The sequence below is a fragment of the Macrobrachium nipponense genome, chromosome 31 (assembly GCF_015104395.2).
Source record: "Macrobrachium nipponense isolate FS-2020 chromosome 31, ASM1510439v2, whole genome shotgun sequence".
NCBI classification, from domain to species: Eukaryota; Metazoa; Arthropoda; class Malacostraca; order Decapoda; family Palaemonidae; genus Macrobrachium; species Macrobrachium nipponense.
The window spans coordinates 55,044,799-55,056,930 of NC_061093.1; the positions used below are offsets into that span (position 1 = coordinate 55,044,799).

Consider the following 12,132-nt stretch of genomic DNA (forward strand, 5'->3'; position numbering starts at 1 on the left):
TCTGAGGTGGAGTGTCCATTCTGTGGGAAGGACCTGGAATCTCCTGCTCAGTCTGTACCGCTCTCACATTCCTCCCCTCCCTTGAAAAAACAAACCTTGTTAGAAGAATTACCTCCCTTTGGTTCGCCCAAATCAGTAGGTCCCGTGCCAGCTCGTACAGAGCAAAAGAGTGCGTCCCTCCTTGCTTCTTGACATAAGCCAGAGCTGTCGTATTGTCCGAATTTATCTGCACGACTTTGCCTCTGACTAAGTGTTCGAAGCTCTTTAGCGCCAGGTGAATTGCTAAGAGCTCTTTGCAATTTATGTGCCATGACACCTGTTCTGCCGACCAGGTGCCTGACACTTCCCTGGGTCCCAAGTTGCCCCCCTCCAGCCCGCCTCGAGGCGTCTGAAAACAATGTCAGGCTTGGGTTCCGTACTTGCAGGGACACTCCTTTGTTTTCCTTTAGTGGAAGCAACCACCACTTCAAATGTTGTTTTATCTCTTCCGATATTGGAAACGTGTCCGATAGCTGACCTGTCTTCCAACTCCAACTTCTTCTTAGGAAGAACTGAAGCGGTCGAAGATGTAATCTCCTAGGAGAAAGAACTGCTCGAGCGAGGAAAGGGTTCCCAGAAGGCTCAGCCATTCCCTCGCCGATGTGCGCTCCTTCCCTAGAAAGTTCGATACTTTGGTACAGCCTTTCTTTAGTCTCTCTTGCGATGGAAAAGCTCGAAAACCCCGAGAATCCATCTGAATCCCCAGATAAACCACGTTCTGGCTGGGGATCATCTGAGACTTCTCGAGGTTCACGATCAGTCCCAAAGACTTTGTCAACTCCAATGTTATTAACAGGTCCTCCAAACACTGCTTTTGAGACCTGGCTCTGATGAGCCAGTCGTCCAGGTACATTGAGACATTTATCCCTTTCAAGTGTAGGTGTCTCGCTACATTTCTCATCACGTCTGTGAAGACTTGAGGAGCCGTGGACAGGCCGAAACACAGGGCCCTGAACTGGTAATTTCTTCCTTCGAACATAAATCGAAGGTACTTCCTCGACGAATGGTGGATCGGGATGTGGAAGTATGCGTCCTGAAGGTCTATGGACACCATCCAATCCCCTTGCCGTAGTGCTGCAAGGACTGAGGCAGACGTTTCCATGCTGAACTTCTGTTGTTCGACAAATTTGTTCAGCGCACTTACGTCCAGTACTGGTCTCCATCCCCCCGAGGCTTTTGTTACCAGAAACAAGCGGTTGTAAAACCCCGGGGAGTTGCAATCCAGTACAAGTTCTATTGCCCTTTTTTCCCACATCTGTTCCACCATTTGCCGAAGAGTGTCCGTCATCATCTGGTCCCTGTATCTGGCGGACAATTCCCTCGGAGATGTTGTCAAGGGAGGAATGTCCTTGAATGGGATGCGATACCCCTTCTTGATGATCGACATCGTCCAAGTGTTGGCTCCTAAGTCTTCCCAGGCTTTCACAAAATACTGTAGCCTGGCTCCTACGGGTGTCTGGAGGACAGAACTCTCACTTCCCTTTCTTAAAGGCACGGAAGGAAGACCTACCTCTCTTGTCGGTTGACTTCCTTCTTGCGATCGGTCTAGTTGGAAGACCTCCTCGAAAGGGCTGTTTCTGGGCTGGTTGAACCACTTTCTTCTCCTCACTAGCCACAGGCCTACTCTTCCTTGATGATTGTCTAAGGAGATCCTGGGTGGCCTTTTCCGTTAGAGAATGCGCTATGTCCTTCACCAACTGCGAAGGAAAAAGGTGTTCCGAGAGAGGCGCAAACAATAAGGCGGCTCTCTGCGAATGAGAGACGGCCTTTGTGAGGAAAGCACTGTGCACCGCTCTTTTCTTTAAAACTCCTGCACCATATAGAGAGCATACCTCAGCTGATCCATCCTGAACCGCCTTATCAATGCACGCTAGTATGCAATTCAGGGTTTCTGGGTCTAGTTGTTCATTTTCTTGAGATTTCTTGGCCAGAACCCCAAGGGACCAATCTAAGAAGTTAAAAACTTCTAAAGTATGAAAAAGACCTTTGATGAGGTGGTCCGTTTCCGAAAGCCCCCATGTAACCTTCGCTGCATTCAAGGCGTGCCTTCTCGACGAATCCACCAAACTCGAGAAATCTGATTCAGCTGAAACGGGAAGAGACAATCCCATATCCTCTCCCGTTTCGTACCAAATTCCTCTCCTCCCTGTAAGTTTGGCGGGAGGCATACAAAAGACCGTCCTCCCTAACTCCTTCTTCTTCTTGAACCAGGAGTCAAGAGATTGTAGCGCTCTCCTCATAGAAATGGCAGGTTTCATTTTGAGGAAAGAGGAGGACTTGAGTGTTTTCGTGCTCGAAAACTGCGAACGTGGTGAAGGGGGAGCAGCTGGTGTCAGAGAGTCTCCATATTCCTCCAACAGCAGGGACGAAAGGACTTTATAATTAGAAGATCCTTTCATTTCGTCCTCCGAGGCATCTTCTGGGTTAAGAGACTCGGAAGGAGAAGGTTCTCTCCTTTCTACTGACTCTTCTCTTCCTCTCTTACGAGTGTCAGGTTCATATGAGGAATGCGCCTGGTGTACAGCAGGAGTATCTCGCCTGGGAGGAGTAGCGTATTTGGGATCCTCCTGGCGCCTGGCAGGCGCAAAGCGCCTCGAATACTCCTGGCTTTCAGCAGGCGCATGGCGCCTGGCAGGCGCGTTTTCATCAGGCGCCTGGCGCCTGGCAGGCGCATTTTCATCAGGCGCCTGGCGCCGGGCAGGCGCAAAGCGCCTTGAATACTCCTGGCTTTCAGCAGGCTCCTGGCGCCTGGCAGGCGCAAAGCGCCTCGAATGCTCCTGGCTTTTAGTAGGCGCATCCTGTTCATAATACTCCTGGCGCGTGGTAGGAGTATTAAATTCCGCATCCTCCTGGCGCCCGGGAGGAGAATAAGCTTCGTAGTACTCCTGGCGCCTGGGAGGAGTAACTAGTTCAGAATACTCCTGGTACTTGGGAGGAGTATCTGTCTGATGTTTAGAAGGAGCTTTCCGTCTTATAAGAGCTCTACTCCTAACAGGATCTTCCTCTTCATCCAGCTCTTGGCGCTTGCTTGAAGATCTTGCCCTACTCTTGACAGGAGTAGCTTCCTTTCCTATCTCTCGCCTGACTAGCGCACCGCCCCCCCCAGAGATGGCCGCCTGAGCGACAACTCCCCTGGAGGATGCTTCGCGCCTGGCAGGAGATAGTTCTTTCGATCTTTTAATAGGAAGCCTATCATCCTTCTTACGAGTAGGCTCCCTATAACGATTTCCTACTAGCAAGGCTAATTGCTCTTGCATATTCTTCAAGATTTTCTTTGTTGAGGAATCTTCCGATTTAGGAGAGGGAGATCTGGAAGGCGCTCTAGGATCTCCTCCATTCTCAGAGTCTGACTGTATTCTCGCCCTCTTTACTACTGAAGGCGCTCCTCCTTCTGAGAAGCGCTCGGGACTCGAATTGATCTCATGTTCCGCAGGCGCCTGGCGCCTGGCAGGCTCTTGCATACTCCTCTTCAAAGGACGGGAAAGATTCGACTCCTTCCACCCTCTTCTCGGAGAAGGCGAACTCGACGACGAAAAACACTCTCGTAGGACCCTTTTATAGCGGTCTTTAGCAGTCGATACGATCGATTCTGCCGAAGGGACGCCTGATCGTTGGGGATTCTCCACAACCCCCGTACGGCTTTCGACTTTCCTTCTCCTCTGGGCCAGGGAGCTTGGAAGAGGTCTAGGCCTGGGAGCGTCGCAGAGACGACCAGACGCCCCCTCCACTGCACTGGGGACACTAATATCACTGTCACATTCACTTTGCTTACCTTCCAATGCTGCGACTTTTTCCTGCATTTTCTGAAGGGAAGCTCTAAGTTCTGCTATTTCCGAAGCCGAACTAGAGGGATTAGCCATTGTGAACGGGCTGAAACAGAATGGTCATTATCATCAAAAGGAAGAAGCTACAGAGCTAGAAAGTAATCATGAGAGGCAGACCTTCTATGGGTTTTCTTCTCTCTCTATCTCTCTCTAACTTCTTCTTGTAACAGTAAGAAGTTAGATTCTTCCACTCTTGTGCACTCAGATTCTCACATTCATTACACGTATTCTCAATTGAACATTCAACCATTCTACACCCTCTACAACTAGTGTGAGGATCTACCGAAGCTTTCGGAATCCTCACCTTACAGCCCTCATTCACACACACTCTGAAACTAACACTAGAATCAGACATATTCACAAAATCCAAAAACCAAGTCCAAAAAAACAGTCCACGATAGCGAATGCCAAACAACGATCCAAGTACGTCACCAAATATCAGCGATAGATGATCAAAAGCTTTGCGAAAAACGAATTCTAGTCAGGAGGAAGTAACAACAATGTTGATACAGCCGGCGACAGAGAGATTATGATTAGAAAACGGGAATAGTTCCTAGCCCTGCCACCCAGAGCAGGGCGGTAGATCACCTGACCTACCTGTAGCGAGTGCCGCGAAATTTGAAATTCTGTCGGGAACGACGGAGTCTATAGCTATGTATATATCTACAGGTAAGTTGAATGTATGAAACTATCAATTTACATAAAACACAATTGTTTCTATATAAGGTGCTGTAAAAATCAAACATGGAAAAAATTGCTTCTATATATGGAGCTGTAAAAGTCACAACATGGAAATTCTTTTCTATAAAAAAAAATGCATTTATCATAAGATGTGATAATGCACAAAACATAATCAAAGGCCATGACAATACACAAAAAAGTTACCTTGTACGGTTGAGGAACTGGTGGCACAAATCATCAGTGATATTTTCATATTTGTCAAAATCTGTGAAAACGTTACAAAAGAAGGTATGTTGCTTATCTAACTTGTAGTTATTCCTCTGCTTCACAGCCTCTTCCGCTGAGGCTCTGTCTTTAAACTCCAAATAGATGTACCTGAAGGAGTAAGAGTCAAATCAACAGCATGTAAAGAACAACCAGAAACTGATGTAAATAGCAAATGAGAGCAAGGTAAAAAAATTGTGGCTATTTATATAAAAAAAAAAAAAAAAAAAAAAAAAAAACAAAAAACACAAACTCAAGTAGGACATAATCATTAGAAAGAGTGCAGCATTTTACTTAATGACTGCTGACTGAAAGTATGTAATAACTGTACAAAAGAAAATATGTTAAATTCCTGATATGGTTACATGTGAAGAGATGGAAGAGCTACAACAGTATTAATATGGGCAACTACTGGTAAGAAGAATCACAAAATAAAAAAAGTTACCATTTTTATTTAAAGATCAACAAGAAACCTATAAAATAGCTTACCCTTTAGTCTTGCCATCTTCTCCTGTTGGATAATATTCGTTGATAAGTGTACCAAACTCTTTAAAGATTTTGCGAACCACATTTTTAAGTTTCTCCAATCGCTCTGCACCAACTGAGGGGACACCATCAACTATAATAACAGATTCAACACCATCCGTCTCCTTCGGCTTCTGTCGAAGCAAGTCACCAAGCAACTCTGAAATGACAAATTTTTAACAATGTATTTTTCATAACTTACAAACCTGAGGTCTTAACATTAGGAAAAATACTCAGCGCCAGCTGGAAACCGGTAAGTTTAAAATAACTGAGTACGCAAGGGGACTATTGGCATCGTGCTTGGTCACGAGACATGTGGAGCCACCCAAATACCCCTCTTTAACTCGTGACCCCGTTAGTTATTTTCTTACCGCCTTTAAGTGAGGAGGTGCTTTGCCTCCGTCCTTTTAAAGCCAGTTTAGTTTGTCCCATTGTTTTGAATTTGTTTGTTATTCAGTGCTATTTGTGAGAAAATATTTAATTGCCAGACCCCCACCTGATTTTCTATTTCAACTTGTTATGCTATACTTTTTTTTTTTTTTGACAATCTAACCTCAAGTTTCATGAAATTTCTTGGCTATTTGTTAATAAATGTTGATGTTACATACAAGATATACATCATCATACATACATACTCAACTTATCAAATAACTGCTAAGCACAAATACAACATCCATCTCCCAATTATGCGCTCAGCTTCTGCGGCTTTAAAAAAAACAAACATCCATCTGGGTTTTCATACTACTGATTAGTAGTATTTAACCATTAGGGTAAACAACCGACTGAACTGGCCAACTCACCGACTACCGCGTTCCTGGCCACCCTTCTCGAAAAAGTACTTTAACACCTCTGACACCGGAGATGGTCATAAGTCATGAGTTTGTTGGTGGTGATAGCAGGAGCTCAAGAACTCTATTCTCCTTTCGAAGTAAGTATTTTCTCCAAAGTTAGAAATTAAGGCCATATTTAAAGGATTTAAACAGAGGGTAATGGAAAAGTGTGGCCAACACAGTGCACACTACCCCCATGACGCTTTTGATTTTTACTTACAATTAAAAAATGTTTAGAAGATTGACGCCATCTTGATGTTTGCGGAGCGTCGCTTACATCAACAAACTTCCCATTTCCTGTGCTAAATCCGTACACCACTTGTACCCATAGACGCTGGGGCACTTTCATCCCAACAATCGTAAACACGACTTCCAACCACTACTTATCCAAAGGAACTACGTATCGCATTCTTTGCGGCGTTTTGCGCTCTTCAATTGTTTATCAGTACTGTCACTTGGTATGTGTTTACCCTCCAAACTGGGTATAAGACTTACACAAAACTGGGGAAATCAAGTGAAATTATTGTATCCATTTGTATTATACGTATATACATATTACAGCAATTTCATCATTACTGCATTACTATGACAACTAGAATTAATGGAAACAGTTTGTAAATGCATCGGCGTATGTGAAGCTCCCACTAGATTGGCAACGATGTCATTTTTTGTCACATCGTCTGCTCATAAGTACATCAGAAATATTTGTAATTTGGTCATTCTAAGCCCTCATTCCGCGGTCAAGTAGACTATGGCAGTTGATGTTTTCCTACGTTATTTTACCTACTGAACAAGAATTTGAAGTAACATTTATTCGGACGACTGTAATTAACCCCCAGGGGACAGTACTAAACATGGCGAAATACATTGGACGCCCCAATCCCTGGTGGATGTCGTATTCGCGGTTAAGTTTCTTGCAGGGTAACTCTAAAGAATAGTTCCGCACGGACTGCAAGGAACGTAACCACAGATACGACATCCACCAGGGATTGGGGCGTCCAATGTATTTCGCCATGTTTAGTACTGGCCCCTGGGGGTTAATTACAGTCGTCCAAATTAATATTTTCTTGTTCAGTAAGTAAAATAACGTAGGAAAACATCAACTGCCATAGTCTACTTTACCGTGGAATGAGGGCTTAGAATTACTTGTAATTTTGGAGGTTAATTTGGTTGCATAAAAGGGATAATAGACATGAATTAAATAAAACATTTTGAAGTAACAAAGTAAAGTTAAACTAAATGAGTAAAGTAAACAATTAAAGGAATAAAGCTTTGCACCTCATAAACACTGTAGTTGTCTGCTGCTCGTAACTGTTTGTGGAGTGAGTGCTTAGGAACCAGGACCAGCAACGTGGTTCAAGTGCAATTTGGAGTGAATTAAGACCAAAATGTCTATAATTACAATCAAATAAAGCACTGTGGAGTTTCAGTTGTGATAGCAGTAGGGATAAAAACCACCGATTACAAGGTAGAACTGAATTCGGTTCAAACCATGACCCCGGGAATAAAGTTTCATACTTTCACTAATATAGGCAGTAAAATGTTTTATTGTGCTGATTACAACTGCAATCTTGAGTAAGATCAATAATGTAACATACATATGCTAACATTGTTCAAATGAGTGCTGGGAAGGCTGGGAAAGATGGTGGATTGTCTGTGGTTAGAACGGCCAGTCACGCGATTGCCGCCATATTGGATTTCAAAACTGCCTTGAAAACATATTTTACTTAGAGCTCACATGCTTATTTTAGTTCGTATGGGGCTTTCATATATCACATTATGTTGACAAAACTTAAATCTTTTGAATGGTATGCTGAAAGTTGTAATTGTATTCTTGTTTCACCAATTAAATATAGAGTGAATAAGGCCTGGCCACGCGATGACGATGGATTGTTTGTGGTTGTTTACCCTATACGCCATTTTTTTAAATGCAAAATTGTCAACGATTGGATTTCAAATTACTATGAAACTAAAATATTAAATTATATATAAAAAATAAGGATCTGACCTTTTTAATTCAAAAGTTGTTGCATTTACTCATATGAGGAACTGCTTGTTTGCACATTAACCCTAACGTCACTTTTTACCTACCAAGCAGCACCTCATCCTTTTTGAAAATACACACACAGCACAATCTCATTTCCAGAACCAATCTTAATAATTGAAAAGGGAACGATGCCTATACTCAAATTTAACAAGGCTCCAAACCGTCAATTTTTATCCTTGGGCTCTTCTAACCAGGTAAAAATGCAAAAGAGCAGCTCTTTTTTCTTTCCTCATTATAATGGCCCACCACTGCTTTACAAGACATATATATAGTAGTATATATATATAGCCATTAACCTAACTTAACCCTACTTTTACAGGTAAAGAATTTAGAGGACATCCAAATGATAAACTAATATTTTGGTTGGGGAGAAACCCCTATCCCACAAGATTGTCTATTTCGACTCCACTGTATAAACTTTAACAAGTTTGCATACTTAACAAGAACAGTTTTTCCTTAGGTCTACGTCCTTCAGCAGAACGACTTGCCTAAGACAGTTGCAGGTCCAACCAGAGAAGAAAAAAAAAAAAAAAAAATCAGATAATGAACAAAACCTACTATTTCTTTTTTATAGATGGAGTGGAACAATAATACCAGTACTTATGTTGACTGTTTATGGCCCAGACCCACAGTTTGGCATCCTTGGCAAGGCAAAAGAGGGTGATACAGGAGGAGCCACACACAGGGGAAAAAAAAAAAAAAAAAAAAAAAAACAGGGGAGGGGCAAAATCATGCATATGGGCTTACAGAAATGGTAATTTTTTTAATGCTGTCCTGATTCCCTGCACTCAGAACACAGCAGAAGAATACATAACCTTTCTCAAGACATACTACCTTGATCTAACGAAACCTTACTTTCTTAAACTAACTTACAGCACCCCATAATGAGCAAATTCTATGCTATTAGTATAGACAGTCCCCAGTTATGGCCCCAAAAACATGCCAAGTTTTGATTATCGCATCTTATTGCCCGCCATAATGATGCTTCGCCATAAATCGCTGAGTTTCGGTTAATAGCGGTTTTCGCTTATTGGCCTCCCCTCGGGAAAGGAAACCCTACCGGTATCCGGGGACTGCCTGATGTAGGAAAACCAACCAAGTACCTAGGCTTATGTCCTAGCCCACGCTAGCTTACTTCCAGTGGCCTAGGCTATCAGCTTAGGGTGAATGTTGGCAACTCAACGATTGAAGCACGGGGCACCAAAACCCCATCGTCACCTCTCAATAACCAACACTAGGTAACTCGAGAGCTCCTCGTGAAAACTATTCGACCATATGGATAGAATGAAGTCGTTGCAGAATGACAAGACTAACTTCCAAAAAGGAAGCAGAGTCCATTGTCTTCAAAGATTCACCTTACTTGGGGGGGGGGGGTCAAGGGTAGACCAAGGCCCCTGGGCGAGGTCAGGACACAGTACCCTCGGCATAATGAGACCAGGAATCACTCTGACCCCGTGGTCTACCCCCACCCAAAACACCGCATTCCCAAAGGGTCCCTTACCTTGTTGGATAACGTTCTTAAATAAATTACAGGATAGGTAATTCCAGTCTGCCCCCAAAAATAAAGGTAAATTCTTAATTAGCAACCCAAATAATACAGGAACCTGTAATTTACAAAGAAATATACCCGACGAGGAGTAAAATTCGGTTGTAATCTACGGGAGGGAAAGTTCGGAATGGGCGCAGCTAGGGGCAGAAGGGACGCTTACAGTGCACCGCCAAAGGTTCATTGACGGCACTACCTCCCTAAGGAAACCGATAACGTTGTTCTGACGGAAACAAGGCGCAAGGGTGCCACACAGATGCCATAGCAACCGACTGAATGTTGTTTTACGGTGCCATCAGCCATCCGGCAGCTTTGCCGTAAAATATTTTCTTAATGAAATGTTCCACTTTAAGAAGCATGGATGACCCTGCTCTAACTAAACCTTCCACATCAATCGAAAAAATAACCTACATATGAAAGCAATCACCTATGAATATTACATGTTAATAAATTCGGCGAAAGGTCCACACGAACCGAAAGAAATAAAATAACCAGCTGTCAAACCACAACCCCAATGTTGCCTTTCTTTATCTCAATTTTTTAACGCTCACGCCGTCCTCTCTCCTCACCTTCATCCGTTATTTCGTCGACGAAGTCTTCAGGATCACTGAAATCAGGATCTTCCTCTTCAGCGCCTCCTCCATCTTCATTATCCATTGATTTGGGCTTATTTTTCTTAGCCATCTTTGTGGTTGGCCTCGTGTGGTGGCTTGAAAGAACGAAACTTGCCGGGTTCCAATACTTTTCCAAATGGACTGGGATACATCCTTCAATACATCTTTGAAATGTAAAATGAATTATAATTTACATCAATTCACACTAATAAGCACGTTGCATTTAATAATAATTATATTTAAGGTATTTAATAAAGATTAAACCTTTCATAATAGTAGAAAATATTTGCAGATATTATATTCTACACAGAGAAAATTATGAAAGACGTACTCGTACAATCTGGAACTTTAGACGATATTTTCATAATATTATAAAATAAATGATAAAGTTTATTCATGGTGCATCTTTATTTACAGCTATATATCATATTTCTCATTTAACATTAAAGTGTTATATAGGTACATTAAATCAATGAAAATTAGGACAAATTTCTTCCCTGTTAATCAACCATAAGATAACATCATGTTTTGATTTAGATAGCAATGTATTTCATTCTTTATTCTTCAGGTACAATGATGTCATCTTTAATTTATTATGGATTTAAAAGTGTACCAGCAATATACTGATGGGATGAAAGTGCTGGGAATGACTGATGAATCCGACTGTATTTCACTGCTTGCGTGTTGCGTTGCCCTGGAGGAAAAGCTCGTGCGGCGGTCGTTCCAGAATCCACCACAAGATCGGCTTGATCCGAGGAGGTTCACATGGCCTGATCTAAACTCTAAAGCGAACGTTTCTCAAGGAGATTAACACGCCCGTAGCTAGCAAAATATAAATAAATAAAAAGGGTTCCTGAAACGTTCTAAAACTACATCATCGCCTCTTCATTATAACACGAATTCCGCAGGCCTCCCGTTGATCACAATAAGAAATATAGCAGATTCAGTAAATTTAAAGAATTGAATATGAATGACTTCGAAAAAATATAAGAAAAGCAAAATAATACCTACTGTGAAAACGGTCTGTTTCCCATTGATTATTTATAAGAGGCAAAAAAACTTTGATCAGTTGCGGGAGCTATATTTTGATATTGTCAATATGAGTTTAGCACAGATCCTTCCCAGATAGCGAAAAGCTTGCTAGTATAAAGACGGCCTATAAAAAAGTCGATAAAGAAAATTCAAACTTCTATAGACCAATGTGAAACCTATCGTACTTATCGAAACTTATAGAAATAGTAGTAGTTCACGAACGTGAAAAACTTATTATTATTAGAACAACTCAACGATACCTGATGATCAGTCAGCACACACACACACACACACACACACACACACAAAAAAACACACACACTCAATACATTGGCTCCTAGTAAAAGCAAGACGAGAATATACATTCTTTAAAGCACTAAAATATGGTGAACCAACATACCTAAGAAATGAATCAGATATGCAAGTGAAGCATATAGGCTATTTGAACCTAGCATAAATTGTAAGTCAGGAGAGAGAGGATTTGTACATCGTGCACCAAGACTATACAACATAATACCACCTGAAGTGAAGATCATGCAAGAAAAAAATCAAAAAAGCAAGTTAAAAAGAACTAACAGGTGTCTGCATGGTGACTCAAATTTGAATTAACATCAGTGTCTCTTTTTGGTCTGAGGAGTCCAGAGGTCCACATCAGTCGATCTTCCTATCCCTTTCAACAACTCAACAACTACAACTCCGTACACCGTTTAATAACAATGCCCTGTGCCGG

General features: G+C 42.1%; 1 pseudogene; it reads right to left on the bottom strand.

The window, feature by feature from the left end:
• Nucleotides 1-10,498, bottom strand: part of LOC135206855 (eukaryotic translation initiation factor 3 subunit B-like) — a 31,523-nt pseudogene extending 21,025 nt beyond the window's left edge.
• Nucleotides 10,499-12,132: the final 1,634 nt, after the last annotated feature.